An 11,506-nucleotide genomic window follows, 5' to 3' on the forward strand; every position below is an offset into this window, starting at 1 on the left:
GCATTCTCGGGCGTCCGAAGTTCGGGCATTGAGTCCACGGGCATGGCACTGAAAATTGAATGCTTCTCTGACATGGCTTTGCAACCGTAACGCTAGGGAAGCCATTGTGACGGCTCCTGTAAAGCTGCAAGGACTGTATTAAGCGCGTCCAGTACCTGCAAGGCAATCAGCACTACTGGCGAGTGAAGGCTAGAAGGATCACGCGCAGGGAATTCATAAGGGACCTCAAGATGAAGGTGGAACCTCCTCACCTAACGCTGGATCTCGGTCTTGGGCTCGCTCATCTGTAGGCGTAGGACAGTGGGAACGTGGCGCCTGCTCAGGCACCGAGGTCGAGCGTGGCTGTGGTAGTGGTGGCCATGTCACCTCTGGAGCGCTCGTTCCGGCTTAACCAGTCACTGGGCGTACATTACTCGGTGGAAAGGGAGGACAAGTAGCAGCAGCGATGGGAGCTTCTCTGCCGCTTTGAGGCGTTTGTCTAGTAGATCGTCAGTAACGAAAAGGACGCCGACGCACCGTAGCTGCGGCCTGCCTGTGCGTTGAATGGTTTCGCACCATTTGCTTTAAGACCACACTTTCTTTCTTGAGGCGGGGACAAACTTTTGAAGAAACGTCATGAGGGCCACGACAGTTGGCGCACTTCAAGGCATTAGCGTGGCAAATGTCACCGCTGTGTGCCTCAGAGCAGCGCAGGCACGCTATGCTGCTATTACAAACACAATTTACATATCCAATTTCCAACCACTTCTGGGACTGAAGCGGTTTCGGGATGAATGGGCGAATATCACGATGAAAGCGGCCAAATTTAACATGCGGGATAGAATAAAGTAGTCCTTAAAGTTGAGCTTGGCGCATCTTGACTTTCCAAGGCGCCGAACTTTGGTTATTTTGGTTATTTCGATGGTGTTTGTCGCAGGTTTAATGAGTATCCGCAGGTCGGAGACAGAGATGGTCGCGTCGACGTCGTAAATGACGCCAGCGGTTGTGTTATGGTTTTCAAGAACAAGAGAGCGGGCGGGGATGTCTCCGATCTTACTGATGGTGGCTGGACCCTCCAAGGCGCTCCACTCCGTCACATCTATGGCAAAGAGGTTCCTCCGACTGTTGACCCTGATGTCCTTGATCACTCCAGGAACGCGAGACTCGAGGAACACTGACGTAGCTTGCTTGTTCAGCAGGCTGGGGTTGTAAGTAAAAGTTTCAGGCTCGAGCAGGACCGTATGTGCCAATGTACCACGCGTCATGATGAAGGTAGATGTGGTTGATGAGGACGACTCACTCACTCTTAGGACGACCTCACTCTTACGCAATCTCCTCTCGATATATGCGTCTCATTTAGTGTGAGGAAGTGGTACGTAATGGCCGGCTAGTTGTTCGTGCTTACATAGGACTTCAGAGTAAAAGCAGCACCGACAATAAGTAAATGGGGGTTAACCTTTTTTGAAGTGGGCGCTGCCAAAGGCGACAGTGGGACGACCACTGAAGAGCCGAGAAAGTTAAATTCCAGCTACGTGCCCAGACATGTTCTGTCACACGCTCGAGTGCATTCATCTTGTGGCAGTACACTTTTATAAAATAGCTCTCAGCCCACAGGCAGATGAGAAGTTAGTGTGTATAAAAGCAAGCAAGCATGCGCTTGCATTGAAAAATGCGATAGCATATCAGAACCGAACTTCAAATCTAGGTGTCAGTACTTTCCTCAGGAGAAGCGCCAGACCACGACTCATGACGGAGAAATCGGCGCCGGTATCTACGAGAGCAGTCACGCGGCGGCCATCAACGATGACCGGGATTTCAGCCGAAGCTTGGTCACCTTCAGAAAAACGCTGTGTGGGGGAGGTCGGACTAGGGGATCGTTCTCGCGGTCGGGTTGGGGCGTCAAGCGGAGGCGTCTCTGTTCGTCGAAAGGTCGTCGCGGCGTGGGGTCGGAGGCAGGGTCGCATGCTAACGTCGGTGAGCGGAGGATGTTCGTCATTTTGTCCGGTGACGGCGGCCGTACCTCCGGGGGTCGCCGTCCTCAGTTTTCCCGGCGTGGGCTGGAGGACTGCCGGTCGTAGGACTGGCGGGCTGGTGAAGAAAACCGTCGAGGCGACGGTGACCTGGACTGACGTTGGGCAGTGGGTGCAGGTGGGACGTTGGCCGCTAGGTACTGATCGATCTCGCGGGGTCGTTCACCATAGCGTGGCAGGGGTGCGTCAGGCGAAAAGCCGCGCAGGCCAATCCGGCGGTACGGGCAGTGACGACGGATGTAGCCTGTTTCGCCGCAGTGGAAGCACAGGGCCTGTTGATCGACGTTCGCCACATGTTTCCCTTCGTGATGGGTGGGCGGTCGTCTGCCAGCGCTGTCGTATACGGAAGCGGTTGGACGGCGCGATAGGGGCAGGAGAGTAGAACGCCGGCGGTGGTGGCGCAGTACTTCGCAATGGCTCGCTGTATGTCATCACATAGGGCGCTGGCGGTTGGGGAGGTGGAATGGGCTGCACCGTGCGGCGTATTTCGTCACGGACAGCATCCGAGATGGCGGTGACACTAGGAGGCTGCTCCACAGAGCGAAGCTTCTGCAGCTCTTCGCGAACGATGCTCCTGATGAGCTCTCGGAGCTCTCGGGCATATGGCACTCCACAGCAGTGATGTTTGATGTACGGCCGTAGTGCGCAAACCGCTGTTGCAGGGCGCGCTCTATGCCTGCCGCTTGCTTTGCAAAATCGGCGACTGTAGCCGGGGGATCGCGTACGAGCCCAGCGAACAATTGCTCCTTCACCCCCCGCATCAAATGGCGCACCTCCTTGGCTTCCGACATCGAAGGATCAGCGCGGTTGAAAGCCGGGTCATGTCCTCCACGGACATCGCCACGCTCTCGTTTGCCTGCTGCGCTCTCGATTGCAGGGCCAATTCAGCACGCTCCCTCCGTTCGTTGCTGCTGAACGTATCCAGCAACTGCCGCCGGAAGTCTTGCCAGGTGTGGATGGCGGACTCGTGGTTTTCGAACCACGTCTTGGAGGCGTCCTGGAGGGCAAAGTAGACGTTCCGAAGCTTGCGGTCCTCGTCCCACAGATTAAATTCAGCGCCCCTGTCATACCCGTCCAACCAGTCCTCCACATCCTCAAACTTGTCACAATGAAACGACGCGGGCGTACGAGGCGTATGATGTAGCAGCTGTGGCGAACTCACAGATTGCTGGAAGGTCTGGCTGGCCACCGTAGAGGTCATCTTGCGGGATGGCGCGGTGAGGGGATTGTACTCGGGGGCTAAGCCTTTCAAGCGGCGGCTTGACTTGTGGACAGGTGTCGTGTCCAGGGAGTGTGACGGAGCGCTGGAGGTTCCTGGGACCTCTTCGTACATAGATCGTACCCCGCACCTCCACCAAAAATGTCACCGACGCCGGTAGAGCGTTCTATCCCTGGCAGAACAGTACCTGGCGAGCACACTGGGCAGAGCGCAGCCGGCAGGCCCTAGCACCGAGCAGAAGAGGACGAAGTCCGGCGCGCGACAAAGGTCGAAGACAGACCGCACGTGGGGCGCCGGTAGAGTGATGTCTAAACTAAGTGCGGCAATATATTGATTGATAGATTGATTCAATTTTATTTCTCAAGATTCATACAAGGCATGCTTATGAAAACATCTGGATCCCTAGCTAAAAGCTAGCTGGTATCCATGCAATTCAGTTTAAAATAAAAATTGCAGGCATAACAAAAATTAATTACATACATATAAAAGCTCATGAAATTAGAAAGATATAAAAGGGTACATAGAGCAACAATATTCAGAGCACCAAGCCTCTTTTACAAACACATACAAACACACAAAAATACATGAAAAAAAAACACTGGCTTCACTCATTGTTTATAATATTTCTTCAGTGACACAGGAAAGGTATTACAATGTTTGAGTTCACTTGGAAGCTTGTTACAGAGCTTAATACCAGCATGGGCCATCCTTCTTTCTCCATAGACATTTTTCGTTTTCGGAAGAAGGAAATTTCTATGAGTGGCGCTGCGAGTTCATAGTGTTGGGGTACAGAATAGCGATGAGTGTAACGGGTAATTGTTTTGAAGGCATGTGTGTATTGTCAAGACAGTCCTGTATTCAAATAATAATTTTTGTGGCAGTATACCCATCTGTTTAAAAAGAGGAGCAGTGTGGGCGTTGTATCCTGAATGTGAATTGAATCGAATTGCCGTTTTTTGCAAGACCCTAAGTGGTTCTAAATAAGATCGGTAGGTGTGGCCCCATGATTCGATGCAATATGATAACTGGCTTTGAAAAAATTGAGAAATAAATAATTCTGATTATGTCATTACCAAAATAATCTCGGCATTTGTACAGCGCAAAGCATGCTGCAGCTAACGTTTTACAAAGCGTCTGTATGGATTGCTTCCAGTGTAGGTTCTCATCTAGAATTATTCCAAGATAAGTAATGTTATTGACAAGTGCAATAGGTGTTCCCAGCCATTGCACGGAAGGCAGGTTGTCATGCATTGTTTTTCTGGAGCCCCTAAATATTATTCATTTTGTCTTATTAAGTTTTACAAGTTTATTTGAAATAAACCAGCTACACAAAGTTTCCAATTCTCGGTTTACGGTGCAAATATGTTCCACTGTAGATTCATGAGCACATAGAAGAGCAGTGTCGTCAGCATACATAAAAACAGAGAAGTGTTGTGTGAAATGCGGCAGGTCATTAATATACAAGGAAAAAAAATCGGACCAAGGACTCAACCCTGAGGCACAACCACCGTAACTGTTTCAAAGTCAGATTTTACACCACTAAGTTGGATCATTTGCCGCCGATTATTGAGATAACTTCTGAAGAATTCTAAACTAATACCTCTAAACCCGTAATGCATCAGCTTTTTCAGTAAAATTTCGCGATCAACAGTGTCGAATGCTTTCTTAATGTCCAAAAGAATTCCTAAGACTATTTTATTATCATTTAGGAAAGTGTTGATCGTGTTTGTTAGCAATATGACGGCCGTACCAGTTGACCTGTTTGGTCTACAGCCGTGTTGTTGAGGAGATAGCAAGGCTTCTTTCTCGAGAAATATTTTCACTCTCTTTGCAACGAGTTTTTCAAAAAGTGTGTTTATGCAGCTTAAAATAGAAATTGGGCGGTAATTCTCAACGTGGTTATGGTCACCATATTTGAGAATCGGTACTATTCTAGCTAGCTTAAGCAGATCGGGATAGGTAGAGGAATAGAAGGCAAAGTTGAAGATTTTTTCAAGTGGCCCGATTAAGATATCAATGCATTCCTTCAGCGCAAAAGAGGCAATGCCATCACATCCAGTAGACAATTTCGATGGAAAATGATTAGCTGTATATACAATCTCATCCACTGTAATGTCATGGTATGCAAAGGTCACTACAATGTTTTCCGAAGGAGGGAGGTACTCAGTGCAGGGGCAAGTATTTCCTATACTTGCACCTATAGTGGAAAAATATACATTGAACGTTGTAACTAGATTTTAATGGAGATCCCAAAGATTTCTATATCAGGCATAATAAACCGATTTGCTACGGGTTTAATAACAAAGTTAATGATCTGCCACATGACTTTCGTACTGTGGGTATTTTTCAAAATTAATTGGGGACCTTATGGCAGCAGTAACTAAGGTTCTTGCTCTCCGAAACTTTACCAAGTAATATGAATTACCTCGCTTTTGTTTACACTTGGTATGCCAGCGATCTTTTTCCTTAATAACCTTCATAATAGCTTGTGTCATCCAGGGACAGATCGGCGTACTATAGTATCTTTTGTTTTGGGTTGTAGAAGATTGCAAAACTGCTGTGGTTAGCCTGTCGTTAAATATTTGGTATAGGTCGTTAACATCAGCTGAGTTGATCAAGCTAAAATCTACCGCTTGAAGACATTCCCTCAACTGAAGAACATTGATGCTGCAGTGGGGGTCAGATGTATAACCCGGGGCAGCTTGTTCCAGAGGAAAAAATATCGCAACGGGATAATGATCTGTAAGGGATGCTTTATATATGGAGCTCAAACTAGATGATGTGTCGAAATTGCAGAGTATACGATCCAATGACGTCGATGAAATGAGAGTCACTCGTGTAGAGCCTATTACCACATTACTGAAGCCATATGACTGTAATAAGTTAGTATATACCACACTGTTATCACTTAAACAATCAATATTTAAATCACCACAGATTAATACTTTGACTCTTAGATTAGATAAGTTAGTGAGCAGCGATTCAAAATGGTCAAGGAAGAGTGATAGAGTGCTCTTTGGAGCACGATATACGACAGCAATTGTAAGGTTTATACACTGAACAACCAAAAAATCAAAACCAGCAGAATATGAATTTGTCAACCCAGGAAGAAGCCAGGAATACAACGATGTTTTTACGTATAGGCCAACTCCACCGCCTCTCGTAGAAGTTTTTCTACTACAGGAAAAGAATTTGAACCCTTGGATATTGTGTAAGTCCCCTTCATGTAGCCAAGTTTCAGAAACGGCTATGTAGTCAAACGTAAATGAGTGCTCAGCCATTAGACAGCAGACATTATATATGCTCTTATTCAAGCTTCGAACATTGCAATTAAGCAGAGAGGCACATGCATTTTTTTTCATAAATTGGTTTGCTAGCTGCACGCTGTCCATGAGTTACTGTCGATTTTGGTTTAACAGATCAGAGCTAAGTCGGCCTCGGAACGGATCTGAATCACATTCGAGTTCTCGGCCTTCCTAGCAAGGATCTTTCCATTAGCGACCCAGGTGAACTTCCAGCCCTTTTCTCGCTTTTGTGCAATTGCTTTTCCAAGGAATACCTTATACTCAGGACAGAGGTGCTCATTAATATAGACTGTGTCTGTGCCTTCGTAGCCAAAGTCCACCGGAGACAAACTGATCTTTTTCACTGCGTGTAGTATTCTGCTACGCACGGAGCGAGATGTGAGCCTCACGATCACGTTTGGACTTTTCTTGTCCTTTCCGGGTACGCGATGAATCACATCAATATCAGAGCTCGATATTGGAACACCGCGCGTTTCACCAAACTGTATTAAGGCGTCATAAAGTTTTTCGTCAGCCCTGAGGGGTAGTCCTTTGATTTCGATGTTTTGTTGTCTTGAATACTGCTTTAACTCTACAATCTCAGTTTTTGCACTCTCTAGGGCTGCTCTAAGATCGTTGTTTTCTGTTTTCAGTGTCTGTTGTTCCCGCTTCATGTCTTCTACGGTGGACTTGAATTCTTCAAATTTATCATTTATGAACGACCGCGACTGTTTGATGTCTTGCAGTTCTGTCACAACGTTAGCTTTGTGGTCGTCAAACTTTGTGGAAAGTTCTGAGAGCATCTTTGCTGGTTCTTTAATAGTTGATGGCTGTTTATCACCCATCTCAAGGCAAAAAAAAAAAGAAACACCGCAGGGCAGCTCAGGAACGCGCTCGGGAAAAACTCAGGAAAAGCACGTACCTGCGCAAAGAAATCAATTCGGTCAACGACGTAAGGGGCCGAGGCGCGTGAGCCTGAGCTGCCCGCAGTTGTGATGGGGTCAGGGAACGCAGCTTGCTTATGAAGGCTTGCCCCGGAAGTTCACGCCCGCTTGTTGTGACGTGATTGCGTCCTGTTCCGGTCCTTGTGATTGCAGCTTCCACCTTGCTAAGTTGATAACGGTTCCAGCTCAAGGTGACGAAGTTATCGCAGAGCCATGAAGATGGAATTTTCACCGAGCGATGAGCAGCGATCTGCGCAAAGAAATCAATTCAGTCAACGACGTAAGGTGCCGAGGCGCGTGTGCCTGAGCTGCCCGCAGTTGTGATATTGAACTATGTGCAGAAAAAGTACTCTCTTGCGCGAAGAAAACTACTTTTCATGGTACAGTTATTTATATTTAATCGCTTTATGTTTATGGTTATGATTGCTTCATGTTTCACTTCTCTGCCTTTATGCGTTACCTTTATCACCCTTCCCGCTTTCGCGTACTGCTTGAAATTCGACGTGCGCGACACAGGTGCTACTCCCACGTCGGCCGTATAGGAGGAGGGCAGGTGGTGTCCCTGGGAAACGGCTGCCTCTACTTGGCCACAGTGGCGCACGAGCTTCTTCATGCGGCGGGTTTCAACCACTAGCACACGCGATACGACAGGGACAAATACCTCAAGGTCATTTTGAAGGATGTGAAACCGGGTACGGAACAAAGCCAGATGAAGCCCTGATTGCTAAGCACATGTGCACGATTTCCTGGAATCAGTGGGGTGAGGATTGTTTGCAGATACTCTTCCCTGCGGTTACACAGCGCATGCTGAGAATAAAGCTCGCATGGACAAGCACTCCACAACCTCTATAAAAACCCTCCGGGTAAAACGACGTTTATATTGAAAATTTCTTTAATACCTACAGCACAGGGATGGTGAATTACCTCACTGAAGCGGCGTAGCGCATTCATAGTGCTCAGAAGAATCGACTGTTGGGCAGTTGGTTCGTGGCTCGATGATAGAAGGCGCGAGAGTGGACAGGACCGTCAGCGCCTTGTCGGTGTCCGTCCTTCGTTCGTCCTGTCCACTCTTGCGCCGTGTATCTTCGAGTCGCAGTATTCCTTTCGTGTTTCTTTAAGCCTACAATAGAAAGCCACTCTGTAGGATGCATCTCAAACAGATGGAAAAGGAGCTGATCCGTTGCATATAGAACGCGTTCCCTTCCGCCTCTTCTTTCCAAGTATAGATTTTCATTGCATGTCCCAATTGTGGCGATAGCTTAGTGTAAAGAAAGACCGGACACAGCTTAGGTCACTCAGAAGTTAAGAAAGGATTGGATATCCTAGGCCATCTACTAAATTTGCTTCAATACACGTTAGGTAAACGCTTTTCAAGCGATGCGGCCCGTGCGTCCTTCCTCAGACGAACCCGCAGGAAGTCCGTGTGTTAGTCGGCGAACGGGGTGGAGTAAGGGGGATCGTCTAACTGTAAGCTGGTTAACTAATTTTCAATAAGCTTTTTGACTGTTACAATCACCCACTTGGTTGAACAACAGATTTACCACCGCCCTGGCTCAGCGGCATTGGCGTTCGGCTACCGATCTGAAGGAAAGGGTTAATTTGAGGGATGTAGGCGAGGCTTTTGTTCTGCAATTGACCTAGGCTGATGGTAATGGTTACGTATCCCAGGGTCGTGCGATCGAATACCGGCTATGGCGGCTGCATTTTTTGATGGCGGCAAAACGCAGAAACGGCCACGTAATGTTAGCGGGCGTCAAAAGACATCACAGGCTCAAAATTTTCCGGAGTCCTTCAGAATTGTTGCCCCTTCGAGGCGGCATCCATGTGAAACTTGAAATCTCTAGCGTAGGACGCTTATAAAAAGCGTCTTCTATCTTCAGTTGTTCGTGTGGTTTCTATTATGGGGGTTTACTGTTCCCGAGTGACTGAGGGTATGAGGGACGCTAGAAAGGACTCCCGAAATTCAGTCCACGAGGCCTTCTTTAATCTGCACTGACATCGCACAGTACAAGAGCCTCTAGAATTTCGCCAGCATCGAAATTTGGCCGCGGGGGTCGAATTACGTGCAGTGACGTCGCACAGTACACGTGTTTCTAGAATTTCGCGTGCATTGTGCGATGTCAGTGCGCGTAATTGACCGCCGTGACCAAATTACCATTAAGGTGAAATTATAGAGGCTCGTGTACTGTGCGATGTCACTGCACGTTAAAGAACCTCTGGTGGTGTAAATTTACGAAGTCCTTCAGTACAGCGTCCCTCATAGCCACAATGTTGCCTGTATCGAGGCCGCGTGTTTCGGGTCAGCACCCGAGTGCCATAACCACTGAGTCACCGCGGCAGCTTGCTAGCGCTTTGTATAGAGTGCACTGTGAAAGGTCGTCTTTTCATGCAGAGTACCGCAATCAGTTCGAGAAGAGATCCTCGGCGAGTGAGACCGTCTCGTCCCCCTTCGACTTGGAGTCCATCATGCTGTACGGCTCGGAGGCATTCGCAAAAGATCAGTCTCACCCTTCCATTCTCACCAAGGATGGCGAGCGGATCGCAGGTGTCTACGAGAAGAAAGGACTCAGCTTCTGAGACATGTACTGCATCGATGAGTTCTACAAGTGTAGAGGTCATTAAAACATTTCTATTGTACGCGGTAACACCCCAAGAGAAAAGTATGTAGAGACATGTACCAAAAGAAGGTTCTAAACCCAGAAAAACCTCTTCTCTGTGAGTGTTCCATACATAAGCGACCGGTGCTACAGCGCTACGGAGGTCCACTGGTGAGTTCGGTCCAAAACCCTTCAGTCCAGAAACTTCATTCCCAAACCAAAATCACACTTTTGTGGCCTCAAGATTAGACACAACACCAACATAAAGTGCGCAAACCATTTAAGCACTTTGCTTGCACCTTGAAAAGAGAGCGCAAATCTGCTCCATTTCAAGTGAGAAAAACTAGCGAAAAAGGACGCAGGAACACGAGAAGACACAGAGAGACTGTTGCCGGACTTGCAACTTGTAAGTCCGGCAACAGTCTCTCTGTGTCTTCTCGTGTTCCTGCGTCCTTTTTCGCTGGTTTTTCTCACTTAAACATGTACCAACTCGCCCAGCAGTTCACGGTAGTGAAATTTCTGCTCCATGCCCTGTCCGACTGGGGCTGCGGCCCACTGAGCGGCCCACCTCCATGTTTGAAGAGGAGAGAGTTTGAGCAAGAGTTTTCTTTCCCTGAAATCCCTAGATGGAAGCCGGGCCTGCCGAAGAAGGCGTGTCCTCAAAAGATCACTGTGGCACTCATCACACACTCTTCAATTAGGGAACACGTCCCCGTCACGTGTTGAGATTGAAAGAAGGATGCCATTTAAGTCGCGCAGACGCCGGAATGTCAGCCAGCGGCGTTCCCACGCTTTTCATGTGCTCGCACCTGCAGAGCCCAGGCTACGTGCAAGTCCACGCGGGTTAGGGAAAACGCTCGCTGTCAACTTCTTCTTGGAAGACAAATGCCGCTGTGAAACTTGACTGTACCCAGCTGGCACTCTGACCCCACTAATCCGACAGTTGACCCCGCGTGCGTTTAGTGACTCATCGGCATTCCGCTGCAGCCGCGCCGGTTTTCCCACACGTCGAAGGCGAAGCGTAACATTCTGCTGCAACTTCTGTGTGCTCCGCTGGTTTCTTTGCAATTTTCGGTCCAACAACAACCATATTCAAACCGCTTGCTGACGTAGCATGCATCCGCAAAGCTGCGATGATGCCGTCATTCGCAATATATTGGATACATTTTGGATTTGTTGTTTCGACATTCCGCCTAGGTTGTTGTCTAGAAACTAAGCAGTTCACAACGTAATGTGAATGCTGTGACAACGCCACGAGGTCACGTGACATTTCTTGACCCATCAGTTTTAACACCATTCACGGGGGGAGACGATGCCCTCAATCAGGTGCCCAGGTTGCAGCCTGTCACGGTGGGCAGGTTAGGATCACTCTACGGCGGTCACGGTGGTCCATCAAGGCAGATTGTGATGTCGTCACAAGGTGACGTGACAAGGTGACGTGACCTCTTCAACT

General features: G+C 48.3%; 1 pseudogene; it reads left to right on the forward strand.

The window, feature by feature from the left end:
* Window positions 1–7,694: 7,694 nt before the first annotated feature.
* On the forward strand, window positions 7,695–10,078 carry LOC149347339 (astacin-like metalloprotease toxin 4 pseudogene; annotated as a pseudogene).
* The last annotated feature ends 1,428 nt before the right edge of the window (window positions 10,079–11,506 follow it).

Source organism: Amblyomma mixtum, chromosome 4, assembly GCF_055824585.1.
Source record: "Amblyomma mixtum isolate Tamu chromosome 4, ASM5582458v1, whole genome shotgun sequence".
In the NCBI taxonomy this organism is placed as follows: Eukaryota; Metazoa; Arthropoda; class Arachnida; order Ixodida; family Ixodidae; genus Amblyomma; species Amblyomma mixtum.